The 21,057-nt window shown below is 37.7% G+C and overlaps 1 long non-coding RNA gene across 2 annotated transcripts in view; it reads left to right on the top strand.

Moving 5' to 3' along the window:
* Positions 1-21,057, top strand: part of LOC128314385 (uncharacterized) — a 261,252-nt gene that overhangs the window by 35,990 nt on the left and 204,205 nt on the right. Inside the window, exons 1-2 of one of the 2 annotated variants that reach the window (XR_008295969.1) lie at positions 352-728; positions 9,172-9,309. This is a non-coding gene — a long non-coding RNA (uncharacterized LOC128314385). Of the gene's footprint in view, positions 1-351; positions 729-9,171; positions 9,310-21,057 lie in introns of those variants that run through there. The other variant, XR_008295968.1, reaches the window with a different exon arrangement.

The raw sequence follows: 21,057 nt of genomic DNA, 5'->3' as shown, positions 1-21,057 counted from the left end.
TGGACCTTGTATTAAGGAGGAAGAAAGACTTATAAACAACTCTGAGGTTGTGGCATAAGTGTAGCTAAGATATGGATGAAAAGTGACTTGGAAAAGCATCCAAATGCTTCATTTATGTGACAAGGTAAGCACATATGTTTGAAACAATTGTGACAATCAGAACCTTTCAGTTTCCATCTGGATATTTGTTATATTGTCAACACTGTCCGGTTTTGAAGATAAAGTCTTCATTTGGTTTTGTGACACGATAGGTTCTTTTTAGCTCATTTCTTGCCTTTCTTATAAAATGTGTTGTTGCACTTCCAATAATACACTTTTGATGACATCACAGATGATGTATCCATTCGTCTTATATCACTCAACACACTAGGCCACGTTGGCAGAAATCCTTCTTGCATTTATGCCACCTAATTTGAAAGCTACTGTCAAATACTTCAAGAAAAAGAAAGAAAGCCCAAGAGAATTAGGTGATAATATTATTCAGTGATATCTATTGAGAGCATTTACTTAATCAAAATAAAAGATGTGACACCTGGTATGTATCTATCACTCCCCAGCTGGCACAGAGGGAGGCAGCTGGCTTGGACTGTGAAATACCTTCCATTGCTGAGTCTTCCCTGAGTGGTGGTTTGAGCAAGAAGGTGAGGGGAGAAGAAAGCTACCCCAGCTTAGTTCAGCACGATTTCCCGGCTTCCTGGCAAGTCACTTTGATGTGCTGTGCGTTCGAAGTAAGTCCTCTCGTATTTTGCACCCCTCTTCACCCATCTCTTCATTATTAGCCCCCGTAGTTTATCAGAGGGAGAAAAGTCCTCTGATAATTATTTCTTCGAGGGAGTCTGAGAGAGTGAGACATGGAAGGAAGAAAACAAAGACAGGAAGAGAGAGACAGCAAGAATGCTAGAAGGGGAAATGGGTAGTGAGTATAAAGCCATTTGGCGTTAGAATATACCTCACCCAGATTTTAGTTGAAATATACACCATTAAAATAACCAGGACTTGGCTTTATGAGGATTTTTCTGGCGTATTTTATACTCTTATCTTCAGATTCGTGAAGATAAATAGTCGTCGTGAAGATAAATCTTCGTGAAGATAATATCTTCGTGAAGTTAAATAAACTGTTTATTTATTGCATTTTATTTTTTGCATTTTAAAATGTCATTTTTAGAGAAATCCAGAGTTTTCCCATATTTTTATTTTACCTATTTTAGAAACTCTTTTAGAAACTCAAGCAATGCCACTGCCAATACACTCATACGTAAGATTAAGTTAATAGTAGTATCTATTTCATAAAGTTATAAGGAGGGAATGAACTAACATTTGCAAAGTGCTTAGAAATGCCTGGAAAAGTAAATGCTATTAGACAGGGCAATAAAAAGAATTAAAAAAAAATAAAATATAAAAAGAATAATGAAATATTGAATAAAATATACCTTGATAAGTTAGATTGTTGGTCATCATTGTACCTCATCTATGTTGGTTATTATTTCCAAAATTGGGCTGATACTCCAGAGAAGTTACTGTTGTTTCTGCCCCTTCTTGCCATAATTGGATGATGCTGAAGTTCCATATTGGTGTTACCTCTTATAGGTAACACAGAAGATACTAGTTTTAATTATTTCTGAACTCTTCTGTGGTGCTAAGGAGGACACTTGTTCTTGGTTACTTAGGTTTTGGCAAGAAAATTATTGTATTGTCTGGTGGTCTGGCTGAGATGTGGCCCAGGGTAGCCAGATGGTGACTGCCTTTATCCAGTTAAAAGTTTCTCTGGCTTGAAGTGCAATGAGAAACATCATTTGGCCCCTCTCTCAGGAAGAAATTCAAAGTTGTTTTAGATTCCATGTTTTCTTTCTGTGTTTCTTTTAAGTCTCTTACCATGTATTTCAGAAGCAGTGCCAGAATAAAGCACTTACTTCCTTGACTGATATATTTTCATTAATCATCACTCTTTCAGCAGAACCTGACCTAGAATGCCTCAGTGACAGATCTCTTGCTGCTGTTTTTGCAATAGGCTCAGAATATTAAGGCTGGAAATCTACCAGGGCCAGGGCTGTTGATGACACCACTGCTAGTCCCTGGTTATTACCTGGCATTTTAATTTATGGCTTGTATTTAGGCTTTAGGGATTGGTGGACTAACCATTCACTGTTGTAGATGGGCACTGGCTGAAAGCCTGACTTCAGGTTTGCAAAATAATCACTATTTCCTGGTTACCAAGCCAACCTATTTTTAAAGTTTCCTGACAAGATGTTTGCAGACTCAATTAGAGCCTCAGTGCTGACGAAACTCAGGTCTGTGAATTCAAAATACCAAGAGTATGTCTAGTCAATCTAAAAAATATCTGTGGCTATTTAAATTCTTTAGACTGTTATCTTAAGAGCAAAGACAACAGTTGCTCTTTACTTTGTAATATTGAATGGTTAGACCAACAGTTAAGAGTACCTGGGGACTTGATTCTCTCCTATGTTCCATTAATGTGTTAATACTATATGAATTAAACTGTATTATACCTTTATGGTTTACCTGATATTTCAAGATCCTGTGGCTTAAAATGATCATAAGATGGGTTTCTGGATTTCAAACTTGGCTAGATGGCTGATTCCCCATATATCCCATTGTCTTCTATGAAGGATTAAAAGACAAGTGGAACAATGACTGCAATGTGTTCCGAGATGGCCATGTGTCTGATAGTGTGCTAAGTGCATCAGTAATATGTTCTCTCATTTCACACCCACGTCTCTCCCACAAGGTAGTCATCATTATCTCCATTTTATTGATGAAGATATCAGCACTTAGGTGACTTACTTAATCATACAGATAGTAAAGAGATAGAGTGAGATTTGAATCAAGGCTAATCCAAAGACAAAGCCCATACTTTTAGTCATTATGCAAAATTTGCTTCTTCAGTGGGAAAATTGCTCATTTTCTTTATTGAAGAGTTACCCAAACCTGTTGGAACATATGACGAGACTAGTGCATCAGTATGTCTGCTGTGATACTGGCCAAAAAGTTAAAAGGGGTCTAAATTCCATCTATCTAGAACTCTTTTAAAGTATCCACATCAACATACCAGCATTTGCACCTCATGCTTTCTCAAGAACTTATTAAAGTCATTGCATTTCTATGTATATGAATATGTCCATTAATGAAGAGAATCTATTCCAATGACATAATGTACACACAGCATTAATTTTTAACAGATGTGAGAGCAAATAGTCCACGCATAAGCTCCTTGGGGCCATCTTCCAGAAGCCAAACTTGAACATACCTTTCTCCCAATTATCCTTAGAAAAGCCACTCATTTTCCCTTATTTTCTCTAGCAGAGTAGGAGGCCATCTGTCATAAATGTGTCATTACAATGAGAAAATTATGGGCACAAAGGATTAAAGACAGCTGAAAAATAAGTCTTTTTATTAATCAACTATTCATAAATATGTAGCTAGAGGGAGTTAAAAATTCACAGCAAGCAGGTATATTAGAAAAAATGGGAAATATAACAATGGTAATGCAACTACATATTTAAATGAGGATCTTCTATGTATCTGGGAGAGAATAATAGTAGTAGCAACTATTTAAAAAGGACTTTTATGTACTTTTTTTTGAACAGGTGCATTGTTTCTTTAAATTCTTATCACAACCTTTTAAAAAATTTTAATGTTTATTTATTTTGAGAAAGAGAGAGAAAGAGAGAGAGAGAGAGCATAAGAGGGGGAGGGGCAGAGAGAGAGGGAGACACAGAATCTGAAGCAGTCTCCAGACTCTGAGCTGTCTGCAGAGCCCGACGAGGGGCTCAAACTCAAGAACCATGAGATCATGACCTGAGCCAAAATATGACACTCAACCTGAACTGAGCCATCCAGGTGTCCCTGACCACAGCCTTTTGAGCTGGATATCATTTTGGTCATTTTTCCAAATGGAGGAAATGGAAGTTAAGGGTTATTTGGTATTTTTTCCAGTGGTAGCACAGCCAGAATTCAATCTAGGTGTGCCTAAATCAGAAGCTCAGGTTCTTTCAGTTAAAGGCTCTGCAGTCATGATTAGCTGAACATATAGCACAGTGGTACAGTGATGGTGTAGGGGAACTTTTGGCTTGATAGAAATTTTCTGTGTGGTCAGTATGACTATAACTTTGAAGAGAGCAGATCATTGGCATAGGAGACAAGCCAAAATTGTGCCGTTGTCCACATTAAAAAAAAATTAACTTATATTTTATATTATTTTAATTTTTCTTCATAATCTCTTTCTCCTTAATCTCTTTCCTTAAGAAAGAGACCATGAAGGAAGACAACTATTAACCTGATGAGAAATGAAGGCTGAAAATTATTTTGTCTAGACATGAATTTTTCCACAATGAATCTGTAATAGGACTTCCCTGGACATAAAGAAAATTCAATATATGGGAGGAATATATTAGAAAGTGGAATTTAATATTTAATAATGAAGAAATTAAATTATATTCTCTTCATTCCTAGCATAAAGCATTATACCCTCAAACACTTTAGTGTGTGTTTTGTATTAACAAGAATATTATGCTACATGGGCACAATATAAATATCAAAATCGAGAAAATAAGGTTGGTATTACTATCTAATGTTTAGACCGCATTCACGTTTTGCCAAAATTCCTAATAATGCCCTTTATAGAAAAGGGATCCAGTTAAGAATCACACATCACATTTGGTTGTTATGTCCCTTTAGTCTGGAATAGTTTCTTCTCTTTTTTAAAATAAAATATTATTTTATGTATTCATTGTTTTTACTTTTGTGACCCTGACACTTTTGAAGATTATGGAATATCACTTTTTTTTTGTAGAATGCCACTCCCTGCAGGATTCACAGATTATTCATTATAATCGGATTTTGGTGATGTACCTTCAGCAAGGACATCACTCAGGTGATAACCGTGTTCTACACACCTGTCAGGTGGTGCACAATTTTGTTCACTTTCATCACTTGATTAAGGTGGTATCTGCCAGACTTCTGCATTCTGAAGTTATTTTCCTCACACTTTTGTAATTAATAAGTATTTTATGGAGAATTACTTTGAAACTATGTAAATATCCCATTTGTTGTGTGTTAAACTTTCAAAAGTTTTTCATTCATCTACTTATATCTGTACGGACTCATGATTTTCTATTTTATTATTTAATGGATTCTATTTTATTATTATTAGTATTATTATTAATCTTTATGCTAAGATATTCCCAGATTTTCCAGAGGCTTCTATGTACTTTTGATATGTCCCTATCATTCTATGAGCATAGCTTTGCTTTCTGGAGAAAATGTTATACATTCAGCTTCACTTTCCCTACCTCACCCTTGTTATCAACCATTTTTCCATGTATTCCTGGTTCTTTTGTTGAAAAATAGTATTTAGAAGCCAAGATCTGGGCACCAGGTGTGCTCATTGTTATTGGGATATCACTGTTCCCAAGACCTCTCAGTGGACACACACATGCGTGCGCACACACACACACATGCGTGCGCACACACACACACACACGTATGCATGCATGTATGTTTCTTTTTAATTGGAGTTCATTCTAATTTTCTCACATTCGGTATTTGTAACTCTCTTTTCTTATATTGAAAAACTTGGTTCCCATTATCTTTGATTTATTTGTTTGATCACTTCTACTGTATGTAATAAATTTCCAATGGCTCTGTTACCCCTTTCCCTTGCCCATATGTCTTTCTCATTCTGTCTGGGCTCCATGTCCTTGTGCCAGGCTGTTTTCCTATATGGGTGACCTCCATACCCTTCTTGGCCCCATTCCTGGCCAGCTCTATGCCTCATGGCTGTCTTCCTCACATTACCTAAGCTCTGTCACCATCAACCAGGCAGCCATCCTGGCAGATGCCCTCCTCACCCTGGTCAATGTCTAATTCAATGCACTGGACCTCCTTTCTTTCTGCTTCCACTAACCTCATCTTGTTTGAACTCTGACATCCTATACCAGGCCACCCTCAAGCATGGATGCCCTTATCACCCTGTTTATTTCTGACTCCCTAATCTTATCCCTCATCACCATCCTCATCACTCCATGCATTCTATCACCTTTCCCCAAGCGGACGTATATCTTGCCTGTCCCATCTAATGCCTTTAAGGCTGCATTATTCAGGGTGGCAAAGGAAGAGAATGGGGGACAGAGGAAGTAGAAGAGAAAGTCAAGGAGGAGAATGATGAATACTTTTGAAAGAATATCATTGTCTTAGTTTAGGCTATTATAACAAATCTCTAAGTCACTGGGTGATTTAGACAACAAACACTTATCTCTCACAGTTCTGGACACTGGAATGTCCAAGATCAAGACTCCTGTAGATCTGATGTTTGGTGAGGTACTGCTTGCTGGTCTGCAGATGGCCGTCTTCTTGCTGTATTCTCACATATTGGAGAGCAGAGAGCTCTGGTCTCTGCATATCCCTTTAATGTCATTAATCCTATTCATGCAGAGTCCACCCTCATGACCCAGTCCCCTCCAAAAGACCCCTCCTTCAAATACCATGATATTGGAGATTTAGACTTCAGCAAATGGATTTTGAGGGAACACAAACATTCAGTCCATAGAAATCATTAAGAATATGCGCTATTTTCTAGTTAAACTTTATCCTTCTGGGGTGTTTTACTAGAATAGAATAGCAGGGGCATTTTTGCTCAGTTCTCTTTACTAATTAAAATTCTAAAAGATCACAAATAAGCTACTATTATAATACTTTTAATAATACTTTATAATATAATTGCAAACACATTGTTAGTCTATGAAAATGTTAACTATGTTTAAAAGCCTCAGATTATAATCAAACAGCAACCTATAGCTCTGTTTTTGTGTGTGTGTGTGTTTGTGTGTGTGTGTGTATGTGTGTATGGTGTTGTAAAATGTTTAAAAGTGAGACATTTTGAAATGGGTATTATATATCTCTAAGCTGATTAGAGTTTTATCTGGAATCCAGTTAAATTCAAGGGAAAACTCTTTGCCAACTAAATGATTTCAAATGTTTCATTGCCTCTTTTGAAAGGAGACTTCAGAGTCTTGCAAAATTTATCTGTGCTGTATATGAATGAATGTATTCACTTTAAACAAAATAAACACAAGGTTCTACCCCATACCTGTTATGATTTCCCCACTATTTGAAGAAACACTTGTACGGGTGACAAAGGTTGTCTAGGGTTATAACCAGCCTTGAAATCTTGCTGATTTGCACTCAGATAAGTATCTCTTTGCCCTTTAATTTCTGTATTTTCTTTTACATATTTTATGATAACTGGGAAACTAAACATAAAAATGCTGATTTAATTTTCTCTAGAAAAATGTAAAAACACATTCCTAGATATAGAACAGATGCACAGGACACGCATTGGAAATAGTATGAAAACTGTCATCTCAGCCCTCACAATCACATTTTTTCACCTGCCTGGGGGAATTGTACATCTCTGGCTTGTTGAACACATTCTTGACTGCAAAATTGAAGACTGCCAGATCAGAAATGCTGCCTTAAGCATGTTATTTCTTAGCTTATATTTTATACTTGGAAGAAAAAAGCATTAAACTACATACTAAAGCATAATGGAATGGTGTTAAAGAATGGAACTGATTTTAAGAAGACGTAAGTTGCAGAGATACCTTTGTAGAGCAATCAAGATTAATTTATAGAGCACTATTTAATGTGTAGATTTACTGAACTTGGGCAATCTAAGCCAAACTGCAATACTTAGACCACAAGCCCCTATAATCCTAAGAATATTTCTAAGTTTGAGAAAATACCCACATTAAGATGGTGCAACTTATACTATTTAGTACTCAGCCCCTTGAGAAAAAAGTTTGCTAAAAGATATTTTTTATCTTGAAAATTCTGCTTTATTATTACATTAAATGAACCAATAAAATATTTTGTACAATTGAAAATAAATGTTTTATATATGTTCTATCTTCATATACTTATATATATATGTATATATATACATATAGGTATATATAAGTATATAACATATACTTATATATACTTATATATGAAGATAGGCAACTCTAAATTTTTAGATCCTAAAAATGCCCCAAGAACTAAAAATAGCTTTCAAGTAAAGCAACCTATAGCTGGCTTTTGTCAAGTGCTCATCCTATGCCGGTATGCTTTGTATACATTATCTCATTGAACCATCACCTCCATCCTATGAGGTAGATGTTTATATCATCCCTATTTTTCAGATGAGGAAACCAAGGCCTAGAGAAGCTGAGGAGCTTACCTAAGGTCACACAAGTGGCAAATGATGGAGTAGGGATTTGAACTCAGCAGTCTGATACTATGGCCATACTCTTAACCTTCATGCAGTAATATATGAGTGAGGGACTAAAAGAAAATGGAACCCATATCTTCAAAATTTTGTTATCTTGCTTATTTCTCATTGATTATACTCTATTGGAGCATGATCAAAAAGAAATGGATTTCTATGGAATCCTAGAAAGCAATTAAAAAGAATGTGAAATTAGGGTTGAGCTATTAAGGGAAAGAGGGGAGAATGCAAGGGAAAACCCAGCCTCTATGGACCCTGTCCCTACCCTGACTCTTGAGCCATGCCTGCACCTCCCACGGGCCAGTTCCAAGCAATGCCCACTATAGTTAAGGGTACACAGTTTGGAGCCAGACACACCTGAATCCTATTCTAGCTGCACCATGTACCACTAAGACATTTTGGAAAAATGACAACCTCTCTGAGTTCCAGTTTTTTATTTGTGAGGAAAAAAACCACATGATATAATAACACCTTATAGTGTTTGGGGATTAAATGAGCTAAGAGTGGCACTTAATGTGGTCGGTTCTTGTCCCCTTTCAAATTCCTGTTCACGTCGCCCTGTTGCTAACCACTGGCTGTCTGAACTCCTTATTTTCTTAGTCCTCTACAATGAGGTCTTGCTGCTGCAAATCCATTCTCTTCTTTCTACATTCATATTCATGTTTTGTGTATGAAGGTTGATCTCAGTTTGACTTTGAAACAAAGCAATTGAGTGAGCCTCCTGGGAATGTTGGCGTCTTAAAAGCAAATGTTACTAACTCAGACAGATCTAGCTTGTAAACTGTCAAACTGTATGACAATATGAAAGTGATTTCAGGTAGGTTGGAGAGAAATTCTTGGTAAACCTTCTCATACCAAAGTGTATTAACCATGGTCTGTTCTTTCAGAGAGAGGGCTGGCCTCCTCCATATCGGCGCCCCACCTCACCTGTGCGTCCTCTTAAAACCTGAACACTTTCTGCTCCAACACTGGAAAAAGGGTTTTCTGAAGATAAGATGTCATTTTGAAGATACGAGAGGCTAAAGGTAAGAGCCCTTAAGAATAGGATCCATTTAGCTCAAGTCATGGAATTTACACGTGACAGGGTAGCTTATAGTAGCATGAATGTTGTTACTAGAATCTCAGTATTAGTCATAATATGAAATATATGATATTCTCGCTTCTTGATGACTCATCTCTCAAGTACCACTCACTTCAGTATGCACATGCATATTGATGATTGACAGCTAACGGGAGGCGAGAGGGAAAAGAGAATCCATTCACTTCTTCCCACATACCATCCTTTAGAAAGAAAAATTAGCAGAACGGGAGCAGAAACCCTCCCTTTTTTTCTGGCTTGGATTCTATCCGTAGGGCCTGCTTCTTTATATTGTTTTCTGTGGTTCTATAAAAATAATTTAAAGGATAGTTGTCTTAGTTACCAGGCCAGACAGGACTACTTTTAAAAATGCAGTGATCTGTAGCACACCTTGGCCTTCTCATAAATTCAGCACAAGTCCCTTCACGATGTAAATTTTCTTGAAGTTTCAGAATTGACTGGGAAGGACCAGCGCCTTCCTGGCCATGGCTGACAAAGCTGTGACTTCAGCCACCAGGTGATGCACCTGATTAGATCCTTGGAAGAGCAGAGGATAAAGAGGCTTTGGAAACCTAAACTCATTGTGGAGAAGGAAGTGCCTCTGTGAACATGACTGTAGTAAAATAGGGAATAAAGGAATGCAAATACTCCATAAAGTAGCATGAGATCATGCCCTCTTAAAAAGCATTTTAAACCTGAAACTTTCTGTTAATGGACTATGAGATCAACTACCAGCCCATAGCTTCAGTAGAAACAATAGGTCAGCACTCAGAAGCAGAAATGAGGAAGAATCTAGGTACTAGATAGGGCTAAATGAACTACTTTAAACCTATACAATATTGATTGTCCTAAAGGAATGGAGATGGCAATTCCTGATGAGTGTTGTCTCTTTGGAAAGACTCTTTGGCTTTTGTCTATAGGATTTTACTTATTAAAACCTTAGTGAGAGGATTGTTGTTCCACATATGGTTTCAGATTTTGCTTCTCTTATTCCTGATTTGGTCTCTGCCTTGTATGGTCAGGGATTTTATTATTTAGGATGAAGCGTGTTAATTTGTAGAATTATCTGTCTAATATCCCCATCATTATTCCCTGCTTAGTATTCCTGGCCTTCCTCCCTGTGTTCTGTGAATCGTTATCTGATTCTGTTTATGTCACTATCATCTGCACCTCATGATTATATTTGTGACCTTGGTCATATCACTCACTCTTTCTGTCTTAGTACCTTCCTTTGATAAAAAAGAATGACAGTTACTTTTAAGCTCTTTAGAGAAAGATGTATGTCCTTAGTTATTTGTGGAATATTTATCAGAGTCTTGGGAAATATAAAACGGAGAAGTTACTTAAACAAAAAAATATGGCTTTTGGAAAATCTATTTTTTGTTACCATCTCCTTTTCAAAAACTAGGCGGTTAACCCAAGTGTAACACCATGTAAACAGTTGCTGTATGTTTGAACATGTTACTGTGGTAGATCATACTCTAAATAAATCATGGTTTCTTTTCACTAGGACAGTGAACATGATTTGCCCAGAATATTGGTGATTTGTAAACAAATAAGCTAGACAAAATACAAGTATTGTCCCAATCACTCCAAATCCAGGGAAATTAACATGTCTTTGAATACAACATATAGTCAGATCCCAAGATCCGTCCAGTAATTTCAACCAATATTTAAGCAAATCCAAGCAATATAAATGGGATCAAATATTTGGGTGCTAGACTCTTTGCTGACCACTGGGATTACAAGAAGATTAAGCTCTTATTAATGAGTTTTTAGATTAATGGGGAAGAGAGATATTGTCCTAAAGGAAAAGAAAATTTATTAAATGTTTTAAAACAGGTAATGATTTATATAGCCTTGTATTTTAGAAATATTATTCTGAGTTTTTTTGTGAAGAACAGTTGGCAGGTGGAGAATCAAAGCAAAACAGAAGACAGAAGACTAATTTGTAGGCTATGGCAAATGAAACCCTGACAACAGGCAAGATTCTCTGTTAAGCACTGAAAATTCTAGAGTAACATATACGACATTTGCCGCTTTGTGGCCAAGGTAGTTAAGAGTATAATTAGAGATATATGGCTTAAAACCAAGTGAAATTAGGGGCACCTGGGTGGCTCATTCCGTTGGGCATCCGACTTCAGCTCAGGTCATGATCTTACAATTTGTAGGTTTGAGCCCTGTGTCAGGCTCTGTGCTGACAGCTCAGTGCCTGGAGCCTGCTTCAGATTCTGTGTCTCCCTCTCTCTCTGCCCCTCCCCCACTAACACTCTGTCTCTCTCTGTCCCTCAAAAATGAAAAAACATTAAAATTTTTTTTAAGAAAAACCAAATGAAATTAAATAATAATACTGGTCTCATTTTTCTTAGAAGCATGGGATATTTTTGTCTTTGTATTTCATATCTGGAACAGAGCTGTTGTTCAGTAAATATTTGAAAGAATGAATGAGTTGAAAAACTGCCTAATAAACATATGACATGCAATTTTAAAAGAGTAAGAATTTTACATAAGGAAATAATTACTGTGTAGTGTGATGAGTTCAGGTATAGGGACAGAGAACAGAGAAGACAAAGTGATTAACTCTGTTCACATCAGACAAGACATCTGATCTGAAATAGATTTTTAGAGGTAAAATAGTTGTTTTCCAGGAGGGCACAGGGTGAAAGATAATTTACAGAGAGCACCATGTGCAAAGGTATGAGAGTTGTGGAAATATTTGCAGTTCTCTGCCTTCCTGTGTATTAATCTGGCTGGAGTATAAAAAGGAGGGGAATAGTGCTGAAAGAGAAGAGGAATTAGGTTGACAGAGACCACAGATGAAAGAACTTCAAATGCCACAGAAAGTAACTTAGATCATACCTTGTAGCCTCTTTTTTTAAAAAAAAAAATTTAATGTTTATTTTTTTCGAGAGACAGAGAGAAAGAGATAGAGACATAGAGTCAGAAGCAGGCTCCAAGCTGTCAGGACAGAGCCTGACGCGGGGCTCGAACTCACAAACCGTGAGATCATGGCCTGAGCGGAAGTTGGATGCTCAACTGACTGAGCCACCCAGGTGCCCCCATACCTTGTAGCCTCTTAAGCAATTTTGGGCCAAGGAGGGAACTGATCAGTTGTCCGGCAGCAATACGGAGGATGCATTGGAGGACAGGAGGCTAAATTAGGAAGGTTAGTTAAATAGTTAGTGGGAAAGTTCCACTGAAGTGGAGTTAAGATGATGTGTTTTTTTTCTTTCCCCTTTCAAAATTTACTTACCTGGGCACCTGGGTGACTCAGTCGATTAAGTGTCCAACTTTGACTCAGGTCATGATCTCACGGTTTGTGGGTTCGAGCCATGCATCAGGCTGTGTGCTGACAGCTTGGAACCTGGAGCCTGTTTCACATTCTGTGTCTCCCTCTGTCTCTCTGCCCCTCCCCCACTTGTGCATGCATGTGTGCACTCTCTCTCAAAAATAAATAAACATTACAAATAAAAACAAACCAAAAACCCCAAACAAACAAAAAAACAATGGACCCAAAACAACCTAGATTGTATTGTTAGCAAAGAAATTAGAACGTCTCTGTAACTCTGAACCACCATCTGTGAGGGTGATTGAATACTATTATGGGAAGACACCAAGAAAGGATCCCCTTGACTGAATATTTCAGACAACACAGCAGAGCACTGCCAACTAAGTGAGACACCTTGAGGCAATGTTACAAACCATTACAGTGTGTAGAAACCTAAGTTCTGAGGTCAGGGGAAGGGGAGAGACAGTTTGAATAGTAGTGTAAGTTTGCTATCTGAAGCTAGCTATCTAGATAGCCCTCAAGAAAACAATTGAGTGTAATCTCTGGTGGTCATTTCACCTCCTCCAGTGTAGAATGAGTAAATGTCCAAGAGATTCTAAGAGTTACACTAATGGGGGTGCCTGGGTGGCTCAGTTGGTTAAGCATCCAACTGTTGATTTTGGCTCAGGTCATGATCTCACGGTTGGTGAGATTGACCTCCTCTCCAGGTTCTGTGCTGACAGTACAGAGCCTGACTGGGATTCTCTCTCTCTCTCCCACTCTGTCTTTGCCCCACCTCCCCCAAGTAAATAAACACTTAAAAAAAGTCACAATAATGGAATTCTTTCCACATGCGAAGGAACATGAGTGGTGGGTAAAATAGTTCTGACAAATACGGATGAAAAAAGACTCCCATTGTACACAGAATTGTGAAAATTTATATCATGAGGAAGAAATAAAATTACTCAAAAATTGATATATAACATATAAAATTCACCCTTTTATAACCACAATTATCTCATTTCAGAAAGTTTTTGTCAACTTTAGAAGTGCTATGCACATTAGCATTTACTTCACACTCTGCTCTCTAACTCCTAGCTACTACTAGTTAACTTTCTGTCCCTATGGATTGCTCATTCTGGACATTTTATAAACATTGAATCATATAATAAATGGCTTGTTGTGTCTGGCGTCTTTTACTTAACATATTTTCAAGGTTTATCTATGTGTGTATTAGAAATCTATTCCTTTAAGTGGTTGAATATGCTTTTATATGGATATACCAAATTTTTTGTTTGTTTCTGAGTTTGGTCATTTATCAATTAATGGACATTTGGATTATTTCCACTTTCTGGCTATTGTGAAACACGCTGCCATGAACATTCATGTGCAATCTTATGTGTGGACATATATTTTTTACTTCTATTCAATATATACTTAATAATAGAAACGCTGGGTTATATGGTAACTCTGTGTTTAATTTTTGAGTAACTCAAACTTCTTTCAAAGTGGCTGTACTGTTTTTACATTCCTGCTGGTAATGCAGCCGTGTATCATGAGAATTCCAATTTCTCTACCTCTATCTACCCAGTATTTATTTTTAAATGTTTAGAATGTATCTAGGCAGAGGGAAAATTTGATGGTAAGAAAATTTGAGAGCATAAGGCTTGAGTGTTTTGCAAAGATGCTTCTTTCTCTGAGACCGGAAGGAGGGCTATAAGACTGGGAATGCATGTAAACAGATTTCTATGAAGAGAGATGAGAAGCTGAGGATATGTTTTTCTGGAAAACTTCTAGGCCGAGAACAAATCAGTATCCTCTACTGTGAAATGAATTGATTGGTTCTTGAGGAGAAAGGTGAAGATTTGGAATAGGTGTTTGGGGGATTGGAAATTAGTACTATATAAAATTAACAAGTGGTGCTGAAGAGCCAAACAACATTTAAGTCACTATGAATTATGGTGATGCCCACCATCCCTGAAATCACTATCAGGGAATCCTCCTTTGCAAACAGAACAATAGCACTTAGTGGTCTGGGTGGGAGAGAGGAGAAGAGGGGTATTTATTAGGATCAGTGTTGAGAAGTTTAGAGTTGACTTGGATGAAAGGACCCTGTTGAAGGGTTTGGAAAAAGACTGGCCCACATGGCTATGACTGGAGAGGGAAAGAGACAGGACCAAGAAAATAGTGTTCAAGACACTAAAACACTATCCATGAGGATGAAGAAAAGTTTTAGTGAGATAAAGGGATTTTGAAAATTTACAAATTAACGAAAGCTGACATGTAAATTTTTAGTCAAGCAAATATTGCCTTGTCTAGCTTGTCCAGTCCCTTAAGGTTTGTTGTGAGTATGTTTAGTCTTTATTTAAGTAATTATATGATTTGTAAAGCAAGGTAGAAACCTGTTTAGAACGGGGAATGATGTATCGAAAGTTGAATATGAGGCCAAATGGCCTGTACAGCTTTAAAGGTGAGGGAGAATTTCTTAAGGAAATGTTGGTTTCAGGAGATTTTGAAAAATGGTAAAGGAAGCTCTTTTGAAAAGGTAAGGTAAAGAGGGCATTCCAATTACTGGGCAGGAGGAACTGACTGAAAGTAGATGAAGAGAATGGTGGGTTTTAATTCTTAACATCCAGGAGTGTCTTTCCAAGAAAATGAGATCCAGATGGGCCTTAACTCGTTAGTCAGTGTATGTTGAATCTCCCCTTGGGTTCAAGGTCTTTCGTGTCACCTCCCCAAGTAAAGTCTGTGTGGTTATAAGCCCTTGAATGACATATTCATACAGCTAATCAGCTTCATTTCACTCTACTCCTTCCTGCTCAGTTTTCTCAGCCACACCTGCTGCTTTCAGCCACTTCCATTCCCAAGAGGGAGCTAGAGAGTGAGGTGGGGCAGGAAGCAGAAAAAGCATGGCAAGGAAAGGGAAAACTTAAAGGGATGGAAGTTAAACGAACTCTTAAAATAAAAAGGGTTCAAGTGGGAGTGAGGGATATGGAAAGAATGGAGTTTGTGAAAGGAATAAACATGATATTACAGGAAGAGGAAGAGGTGAGGGAAAACATGAATAGAAAGGATGGTAATGCCAGAGAGTTTCCTCATTGTGACATTGCTTTTTGCTAGTTTGTTACGAGGAGTATTAAATATGGGGCCTTTATGAGATCATCAGTTCTTGTCATCTTTTTTTTTTTCTCCCACTGTGAACACATGTGGGCATGGTGGCCACATGCAAGGCACACTCTGGTGGATATACTCAGATTTTTGAGCAATTTACAGCACACTAATTTTAATTTAATTCCTTTCTCTTTCAGCTAAGAATGTATTTTATAAACAAATAGGTAAATGTGATCTTGTTACAAAAGTAACTAATTTATCTTAAAAATTAGAAACCTTTTAAACATTTACTTATTATTATGAATTACTTTTTAGATTTTTCATAACCAATTAGAGCACCTAGGTGGAGGACAACTGCAAGTTATTTATGAAGTTTTGTATGCCAGTTTTCTGCAAAACAGAGAATAGTAGCTAGGGGAGTGCTATCAATTCAGCATGTAAGTTTTGAGCATCTCTAATGTGCTAGACATACTGATCTTGATCACTTATCATAACTCTCCAAGAGCAATATCCTTTTTGATCTTGTTTCTTCCATCCCTCTTCCTTCTGCTTGTATCTCAGTTTCTATCACCTCAAGATGTATACTAAATGTTCTATAAATAAATGCATGAATTATGGGTGCTTTGGTGCTTTAAGGATGGAAATGATATAGAGTCTCCCTTTAAGTACCATTTTAAATTGAGGGGAAGAAAACATATACGATTAAAATTGTGATGTTGTGATTTGTTCATACATGAGTGTTATCAGGTTTTTCATTGCCCCATTCAAATCCTGTGACATTTGAAAGAGTTCTGTCTTGGGGCGCCTGGGTGGCTCAGTCTGCTAAGCATCTGACTTTGGCTCAGGTCATGATCTCACAGTTTATGAGTTCCAAGCCCTCATCTGGCTCTCTGGTGTCAGCTCAGAGCCCACTTTGTCTCCCTCTGTCTGCCCATCCCCTGCTTGCAGGCATGTGTGAGCCCCCCCCACCGCCGCCTTTCAAAAATAATAAATAAACATTCAAAAGTGTTCTGTCTTTTCCAGGGAAGTTCCACGTTTTGGGAGACACAGAATTAGGAATATCGGAATATTGATGCAAAAAACAAACAAACAAACAAACAAATAACAGATAAATAAGAGGCTAATTCAATCCAAAAGGTGAAGCAAAAAAAAAAAAAAATGCCATGGGTCCTAGGTGAATGGGAGAAGGTTTAGCATGTGAATTGTTCTAGAGCAGTTTATTGAAGATAATGAGAAAGAATTGAGAAATGCCAAAAGACCTTCTTGAGAAGCTTTATTGTGGGTTATAAATTGGATAGCATATACAAATGGAGAGGTGCAAAGACAAATTGGAATTATAAATATTTTAATTGTTGGACTGCCTTGAATGTACTTGATATAGAGACTGAGTCACATGAGACCCTGGCTTTTTGACAGGCTACATTATTATTGAAGACATCAGGCAATTAGTTTTAATGGAGGTAACGATGTGCTCAGGAGGCCCAGCACAAAATTCTGATGGGAAGTTGATATTTAAACAGGTTTTGAAGGCTGCAACAAGTCCTTAGAATTATGCAATGTTTAAACCATGTAAATATCCAAATATTTTTTATTGTTCTGTACTTTCTTTTCTTATAGTAATTTGATTTATACTTATTTATTTATTTTTAAATTTTATTTTGAGAGAGAATGTGAGCTGGGGAGGGGCAGAGAGATAGAGATAGAGGGCGGTGGGGGGGGGGCGGGGAGTGGCACGGAGCGAGAGAATCCTAAGCAGGCTTGACACTGTCAGTGTGGAGCTCCATGTGGGGCTTGATCTCATGAACCATAAGATCATGACCTAAACCAAAATCAAGAGTCAGACACTTTAGCAATAAAGCCACCCAGGCGTCCCAGTAATTTGATTTTTAAAATGTTCTTTACAAACACTAATTGAAAAGGATGTATGCACCTCTATGTTTATTGCAGCATTAGTTACAGTAGCCAAGATAAAGCACCCCAAATGTCCCTTGATAGATGTATAGATGAATGGATAAAAATATGAGATTATATATATATATATATATATATATATATATATATATGATACACAGACACACAACAATATTACTCAGCCATAAATAAAGAATGAAATCTTGCCATTCAGAACAACATGGATGGGCCTAGAAAGTATTATATACTAAGTGAAATAAATCAGAGAGAGACAGACAAATTTCATATGGTTCCCTTTATATGTAGAATCTAGAAAACAAAACAAATGAAGAAATAAGCGAAAAGCAGAAAGAGACCCATAAATGCAGAGAACACAGTGATGGTTGACAGAGGGGAGGAGGATGGGGTGGGCAAAATAGTTGAAGGGAAGTAAGAGATACAGGTTTCCAGTAATGGGTGAATAAGTCATAGGGATAAAAGGCAAAACATAGGGAATACAGTCAATGTTATTGTAATAGTGTATGCTGACAGATGGTAGCTACCCCTGTGATAAGCATAGCATAATGTATAGACATTAAAGCACTATGTTGTACATCTGAAACTAATGTCACATTCTGTGTCACCTATACTTCAATTTAAAAAAGTGCTTTTTACAACACAGCAGAAACTACAACAACAAGTCCTTGGGGGAGGGGGCAAGACATTCCACGATGAAGATAATGTCTGAGATTATACCAATTGTCTTTTGAAAGTATCAAATCTTCTGTATACTGAAATGTAGATTTCATAGTAAAGTGTTACAGGAAATGAAGTAAAAAAATGTTATAACTACTGTTATTATTGAATGCTTTGTAAATGCCAGGTATTGAACAATTATCTTAATCTTTGCAACCAAGTTATGACTACCTTCATCATCATAGTCAAAGTGAATAGTTGGAAGACAATTGAGAATAGAATCCTCTATTCTGGAATGGTGAATGCTGAGACTTAAATTCTCTGCAGAGAAATAGAAGCTTAAAATATGAATGGTCAGGAAGAGTGGAGACTCAACAGAAATGGTGTCCCCAAACAGGAGACATGTTCAAAGAAGATAGATATGGGCAACAGTGCCAAATTTCAGTTGTTTGAGGGCTGAGAGGAGAGAGTAGGAGCTAATATGTAGACATTACTGTTGGCATTTTGGGAGAGCATTTTCAGTAGAATATTGAAAGTGGGAATTATATTTAAAATTTTTTTTTAATGTTTATTTATTTTTGGGGCACCTGGGTGGCTCAGTCGATTGAGGCTCCGACTTCAGCTCAGGTCATGATCTCATGGCTCATGGGTTCGAGCCCCGCATCGGGCTCTGTGCTGACGGCTCGGAGCCTGGAGCCTGCTTCGGATTCTGTGTCTCCCTCTCTCTCTCTGCCCCTAACCCGTTCACAGTCTGTCTCTGTCTCTCTCAAAAATAAATAAACATTTTTAAAAAAATTTTAAAAATTATATAAATTTTTACCCTCCAAGGAAGGAAACGGGAGACTGACTCACATTATCAACAAGAGCTGAGAATCTTCTTATAGATGAATAGGGAGGAACAATAAAGACAGCAGGCTTGATCTATGGGAGATAAAACATCCCTGATGTTTATTTATTTTTATAGTTAAACATTTTATATTTAAACATTTAAAAATTTTTTTTAAATGTTTATTTTTGAGAGAGACGGAGACAGAATGTGAGTGGGTTAGGGGCAGAGAGAGAGAGGGAGACACAGAATCCGAAGCAGGCTCCAGGCTCCGAGCCGTCAGCACAGAGCCCGATGCGGGGCTCGAACCCACGAGCCGTGAGATCATGACCTGAGCTGAAGTCGGAGCCTCAATCGACTGAGCCACCCAGGCACCCCGAAAGTGGAAATTATATTAAGGGAGGCTTCAGTGAATGTATGAGGAATTAGAAGCAGCAGAGAACCTGCTGTTCTTGAGGATTGATGACCCTCCAGGGAAGGAAACAGGAGACTGACTCACATTATCAACAAGAGCTGAGAATCTTCTTATAGATGAATAGGGAGGAACAATAAAGACAGCAGGCTTGATCTATGGGAGATAAAACATCCCTCATGCAGGCAAGTCGATGGGAGGGAATGGCTCCCATAGCCAGATGGAAGAGAAGAGTTGTGCTTGGCAGGGAGAGACACCACAGCAAGGCAGAGCTGGATAGAGGGCGTAAATGTTGATCTGACTCTACACTGAGTTTTCATTTACTGTTTTGTACCATCTCCCTATTTCTGTAGGCACAAATAAGCTAAATCTGTTAAGAAGACCACTGTGGTCATTCTAGTATAGCCAGGGCACTGTACGATGCTGAGCTAGTTCCCACTGTAGGGCCAGAATCAATGTTTCAGGACTTCTTCATAAAGTAGCTAGAGCTTTTCTGAGTATAGGAAGTGTTGAGAACAATGGAGAAATGGGACCTGTGTGTCAGATCAGGTCTATTTACATCTAGGTTCAGCATAGACCAGACAGGGCACAGTGTGAAATATAGGCGATGCAGGGGACTTAGCTCCCAAACTCTCACCCCCTCTTAGACCAAAACTTCCTCAGTGGATTCTGTAATTGTAACACAGATTACATCCAATGAGGTGTTTAGCCATTCAACTATCCCATAATATTCCTGGGGTGTGCAGTTGCTCACAGCACAGGATCCTTTCCAAGTGCACTCACACTGCAGGCAGCGTTAGCTGAGCACAGTTTATGTTGGATCCTGTTTCGGCATGCTGCATTTAATATTTTTTTGTTTTTTTAGAGCATAATTTTTTCCTTACTTAACTGAAATCTTCTCTTTAGGCAAGGAAAAAAGACCCACTGATTTTCAGAACAGATGCTCTCTTAGGTCTGGCTTCATGAATTGGAAGCCAAATATAATCACATGGCATTATCTGAATGCCTTGCCAAGCAGTAGAGTGTCTTCTCATACTTACCTGTTGGGGTCTAGAGCATCAAAAATTAGATATTTGTAACTTTTTTCTTTGCAGCTTTTATTTTCTTGTTTACTCTATGAAACTGTAAACATTTCTGAGGTGGTCATGGTGAGGGAGCCTTAATCAGTTAACTCTATAGAGGGATTCCTTTGCATATGACATTTCTCAAAATATTTTACTTTCTGTAATCAGACCCTCAAAATCTCCAAGGAGCTGGGAAAATAAGACACCCTCTTCATTTTATAGATGAAGAGACTGAGGTTCAGAGGTTAAGTGACAAGCCAATCTTAGAACCAGGTTAAACTAGAAGGAGAAGGCAGGTCTTTGCAATACTGAGAGCCATCTTATTGAACCCTTTACTTAACAAAGAGATTAATCGCCTAAGAGGGAATTATGATCCTGGGAACAAAGACTTTTAATCAAGCTTGAAGCCATGTGTCAAATGTGTCACT

This window comes from Acinonyx jubatus, chromosome A1, assembly GCF_027475565.1.
Source record: "Acinonyx jubatus isolate Ajub_Pintada_27869175 chromosome A1, VMU_Ajub_asm_v1.0, whole genome shotgun sequence".
Taxonomy (NCBI): domain Eukaryota; kingdom Metazoa; phylum Chordata; class Mammalia; order Carnivora; family Felidae; genus Acinonyx; species Acinonyx jubatus.
The sequence above is the reverse complement of the archived record's forward strand: the minus strand, read 5'-3'. Positions and strand labels throughout refer to the sequence as shown.